Raw genomic sequence first — 5,249 nt, forward strand, 5'->3', positions numbered from 1 at the left:
CAGCCGGGGGGCCTCCGCCCTTGGAGCCAAGGCAACCCCAGACACCCGCCCTAGCCCGGGACTGGACACCCCGGGCTGGGTGCTTCCGGCCTCCAAGCCATGCCGTGGAGCTCAGGGACACTTCCTGGATGTCAGCAGGGATCTTCCCCAACTCTACATGTCCCCCGAACTCTTCCTCCACGGAGTTTCTGAAGTGGGTTGCTAGTCTAGTCTCATCTGACACTCCCCGGTCCCCGCCCCCCCACGAATTTTCACCTCCACTCAACTCCCATCTTTCACCTACTGGTCACCCCTTCCAACCCACCCTCTGCCCTGAGGGTGCAGGCAAGCGCAATCCACTCCTGCTCACCTGAATTTACCAACTGCACTGCCCCCGCCTTCTCTCCCAGGCCGGTTGTGAAAGAGGGGGCGCCTTACATCCTTGGAGCCACTCCTGCTTCCAGATTTCCAGGCCTTTAAGGTATCCCAGAAAACCCCTAACTCCAGGAGTCCTGTTCCTTTACGTAGTACTTCTCAAAGGGAACAGCACCCCCCACTTTGCAGAAGAGACTCTGTGTATACCCCCTCCCCTCAATATTTTCTTTTTGGTCCTACAGTATCCACTGGAACCCCTCCCCCCTAGGTACCTGCTGTGGAGGTAAGAGAATCTCTCCTCCAATCTGAAAGAAGTAACACAGGGTCACCTGAAGGTTGGGGCAGACTCAGACGAAAACAAAGATCCTATGCTTTCAGCCGCTGGACTGTTAGGATTCTAGAACCCTTCAGGCCCAACCCCTCGCCCTCTGAAGAGTGACAGATTTTTACTGTTTTCCTTCCATCTTACTCTACTCCACACCTCTTCAGCTGGCTGAGAGCCTGCGATTCAGAGCTGTTTCCTGTATGCTGAGAGGGTGGATTCCAGCTACTCCTAAAGAATGAAGTTCATAAACCAATAAGCGCCCAAGCAGACATTCTCATCAAAGGGCGGGGGCATCCCTTCATTTTTCTACACCCACTTCTCTAAAGGTTTAAAAAAATCACACTGAGGGCCCAGCAGTTAGCATAATGACTATGTCGCTGGACTCCCACGTAGGCAACCACGTCCCAGACCCAGTGGCTTAAAACTCACACTGGGCACCTGTGCATGCGTGCCCAAGATCCCGAGAGGAGAATGGAGGAGAAGGGATTACGGCATGGCCATCTCCCCTGGGGGGTGATTTCTCGCTTTCTGTCTCTATGTGTCTGTCTGTCTGGTGAGCGCATGCACCCTATAGCGAAAACCTCTCCAAAAAAACAAAAAAAATCACACTGAGAGCCAGTTTTGGCAGGACATGCCAGAAACTGCTGCTTGGCAGGCTGAGGCCACATAGGAAGCATGGTGTGATCCCCAGTCCACCCCAAAAAACGAGGTACAGGAGCATGTGCCTGTAGTCCCAGCTATCAGGGAGACCAAGGCAGAAATGCAACACAGTGCCAGCCTGTCTAAAACACAACACACACACACACAATAATTTACACTGATCTTTCAAGTTTTATTCTATAGAAGCAAATACAATTCATGCAGAACATCAGAGAATGACAGAAAAACCAAAGAGGAAAATTACAATAACTTTATTCCACCATCCAAACATAACCACTATTAATATTTCTGAGTATTGGGGCTGGCAGGTGGTATCATGGTTAAGGTGGCTGGACTCCCACATGGCTGACAGTAGTTCAAATCCTGGACCTGGCAGCTTGGTTTCTCACTTCTCTCTGTAGTCAACTTCAATAAGATAAAAAAAATAAAATAATCACAATGAATAAAATTAAATAATCCTTTTAAAATATTTCTGAGTCTGTCTTCAGTCTTCTCAATCTGTTGTATGTACACAAGTCTACATCATACATAGGTATGTGTGTGTGTATTTTTTTTTAGGTTTTTGCCATAGAGCACATGTGCTCACTAGAGAGACAGAGAAACAGGGAAAGTAAGAAGTCTCCTGCCCCCCAGGGAGGATAACCACACTGCAATCCCTTCTCCATTCTCCTCTGGGGATTTTGGGCATGCAAGCACATGTGGCCAGCATGATTTTCAAGCTGCTGGGTGTGGGACTTGAACTGCAGAGTTAGCCATGTGGGATCCCATGCCTTAACCATCAAGCCACCTGCAGTCCCAGTATATACCATATTTAAGAAAATCAAATTGAGATCACATAGTACATACTATTTTTATAACCTTTTTAATATTCAAAGAGCATTTTTCTTTCCAGTCATATGTTCTTCTACACGACTTTTAATGGTTGCACAGTACTCTACCATCTGGATAGATATATAATAATTGACTTAAGCAAGCCCCTATTGCAAATTTTCATTACAGCAAAAAAGGAATGAATTCCCAATCAAATACTTGCTTCTCATTTTTCTCTATTGCAATGCTGGGATAAACATCTTATAACTAAATCCTTAATTATTTTCTTAGGCTAAATTTCCCAATGCAGAATTACTGAGTCAAAGGACACACTTTCAGGGTATTTGATATATATTACCAAACCACCATGCAGGAAGGCTGTACCAATTTATACTCCCACGTGAAATGCATGGAAGTGTTATTTCAGAATTCTCTTTGCCAATATTGAGTCTTCTTGTTTTTTTTTTTTTTTTTTTTTTTCTGTTATACTTTAAGGGAAAAACGCTTTCAGCTATATTTGCCTTTCTTTAATTACTAATAAAGCACATTTTATTTTGTTCATGATTTTACCTGCTTGAATTTCTTTTATGAATTTCCTGAGTATGTGCTTTCATGGCTAAGTCTTGCTCCTTGAGGTAGCTCATAGAGAAGTTACAGGGTGGGTAAGAGGTGGGACCTTCTTCAACTGCGGGTGTTCCATTTCCCAAAAAGTAGAAAGGTGAAACCACAGGATACTTTACTACAGTCTCACATCTCTGAGAGAGACAGAGAGACTGGAGAGAAATGCAAGGGAAGTAGATGGCTGGAAGCTTGTCCGTGATGGAGACTGGCTGTTCTTCCACCTGAGGTCTTTATGGGCCTTTCTGCTACACGCCCCGATAGGGCCCTGTGCGTTCCAAGCTTGGTCCTTCACGATCTTCTGCCTGCCTCTGTGTTCCCAAGCTGCCCTTCCTCACCTCTGCCCCAGGATGGGAGAAGATGGCACAGCCACATACCCAGTGTAGGAGGAGACACTATGGCCAGTGAGGTGAGGAGGGACAGAAAGGACAGAGGCAATGTTTAGGGATAGAGGGACCTTCACTGCAGATAATGAGTAGACTCAGTCTATCCAGCATCCTCAACCACTGTCCCACACACATCCTGCCCCTCAGCTTAGGCTGAGTCCTCTCCCCTACATTGTTCAGTTTTTCATAGACGGAGGCTGGGATGGAGCTCCCTGCACATCCCCTACCACTAAACAGAACAAACAGCTTCCTGTAGCCCCTGAACTTAGCCACCTTCAGACAGGCAGACTGGGCCAGGCTGACTCATACCAGAGTCTGAGCCCAAGAGTGAAAGGATCAGGAGCTGGAGGTGGCAGTTTACATTCCTGATGACCAAAAAGAATCACATTCACAACTCATCTTCCTGGTTGTAGGAGGGGGCAATTTCCTGCCTGCATAGGCCTGAGTTGAGCCTCACACACCATCCTGGAAAGCAAAACGAGGGAAGACACAAAGCAGCGGCAGCTAGAACCTCAGCAGGGGCTACAGGCCTGCTCTGGGTGGCAAAGGAAGCCTTGAGTCACCCTTGCATGGTGAGAAATTTCTGCAGAGCCTAGGCTCCTACTAGTCCCTAACACTGCTCTGACTCTAGCCAGTCCTCCTAACCCACCCTCCCTAGCTCCTGGAGTACAGCATCAGGAATGGGGGAGGAACAACAGCTTAGCTGAAAAGCTGTTTTGTTCTTACCCACAGGGGAGGAGCACCCAGGCTCTGAGTCTGTGCTGGTGGGCTTCTGCTTCCCTCCTGCATACTCATCTATATGATTCCCCATTTCACAGGTGGGGAAACTGGGATAGGAGGTCTAAGGGTTCCAGGTGTAGGTAAGTACCCCTGAATCTAGAGTCTGGGTCAGTCTAATACAGGAAAAAGTAAGAACAGAGGGATGACCACTCAGATCAGAGTTTTAGTAGCACCTTTTCCCTGAAGAGTAACCTTAGTTTTGGACCTCCACTTGGAAAGACCAGTAGCGTAGAAGGGGAGATAAGAAAGAAGGGTCAAGAAAGAAATCTGGGTAAAGGGATAGACAAAGGTTTCTTCTCCCCACTTCTGACCACTAGAAGACCAATTAGCCTTCGGGGAATGGAACCACTTATTATTCCCCAGTTCAGCCAGAGCTGAATATACATTGCTGGGCCAGTCTAGGTAAAGGCTCTCCAACTGAACAGAGTCCCCTTTCCCAAAAGGTTATCATCACCCCTGTTGTCCATATCTTCCCAGGACCAGTTCTGTCATCTTCTGGATGCTGGAGAAAGCAGCTCCTCCTCCTTGAAGCCAGGGGCAGAGGGCAACAGTTCTTCAACTGGCAGCTTTAGCTGGGTCAGGACATAAAGCTTGCCACTGAAGAACTACTGCGGCTCAGCCAGGTGAGGAAGTGGGAGGACACGGTCCTGTGGGGAAGGGGAAGAAAAATAAGATCTGAGCAGGGCCAGGCCACACTGTCCTACTGGCCACAGAGTCCAGCCCCCGTAGCTCTTCAACTTTTTGATGAAGAGTTGGTTCCTGGCTCTGACCTGGGCCTGCAGGACCTGGTAACTTCAGTGAGAAGCACAAGTCAGCTCTAAATGGACTTTTCCTGTTCCGCCTTCTAGAACTGGAGACTACAGAAACCCAGGCTTCTCCAGGCCCTAGCAACCCATCAGGGCCACAGCCTCCTCAGCTTCCTCAGGGAAGGGCCTGGGACACACATCAGTCACCCAGGTATGAGATGAGAAGCTACACTTCAGAAATGTGCGTTCAGTGATCAGCCTAACTGACTTGTTCCCAGGGAGTTCAGCTGGAAGGAGAGTTTTGGGGGGACTAGATGGGGGGATCATGAGGAAGGGAGGTCTAGAATTTGGAAGGTCGGCAGAGGCTCCTGGGGTTGTGAGGGAGAGGACAGTGGACCAAAGGCTGGAGGGGAGGGAGGTATGGGCAGGGTGGTTGGGCAGCTTCCCCAGGACTCTCAGATGCCAGGCATTCCGCTTGCGCATTCCGGGTACATCTGGTATGAATTCCAGGCTGTCTGCCGGCCCCTCCATGTCTGAACTTTGTTCCAAGTTCCAAGCCCCGCCCCCACA

General features: G+C 48.6%; 1 non-coding gene across 1 annotated transcript; it reads right to left on the reverse strand.

Moving 5' to 3' along the window:
* Window positions 1–4,480: 4,480 nt before the first annotated feature.
* MIR22 (microRNA mir-22) lies at window positions 4,481–4,540 on the reverse strand. Its single transcript, NR_129475.1, has one exon. It is a non-coding gene; the product is annotated as a microRNA mir-22 (primary transcript).
* Between the last annotated feature and the right edge of the window lie 709 nt (window positions 4,541–5,249).

This window comes from Tupaia chinensis, unplaced genomic scaffold (genome assembly GCF_000334495.1).
Source record: "Tupaia chinensis unplaced genomic scaffold, TupChi_1.0 Scaffold144899_1, whole genome shotgun sequence".
NCBI lineage: Eukaryota > Metazoa > Chordata > Mammalia > Scandentia > Tupaiidae > Tupaia > Tupaia belangeri.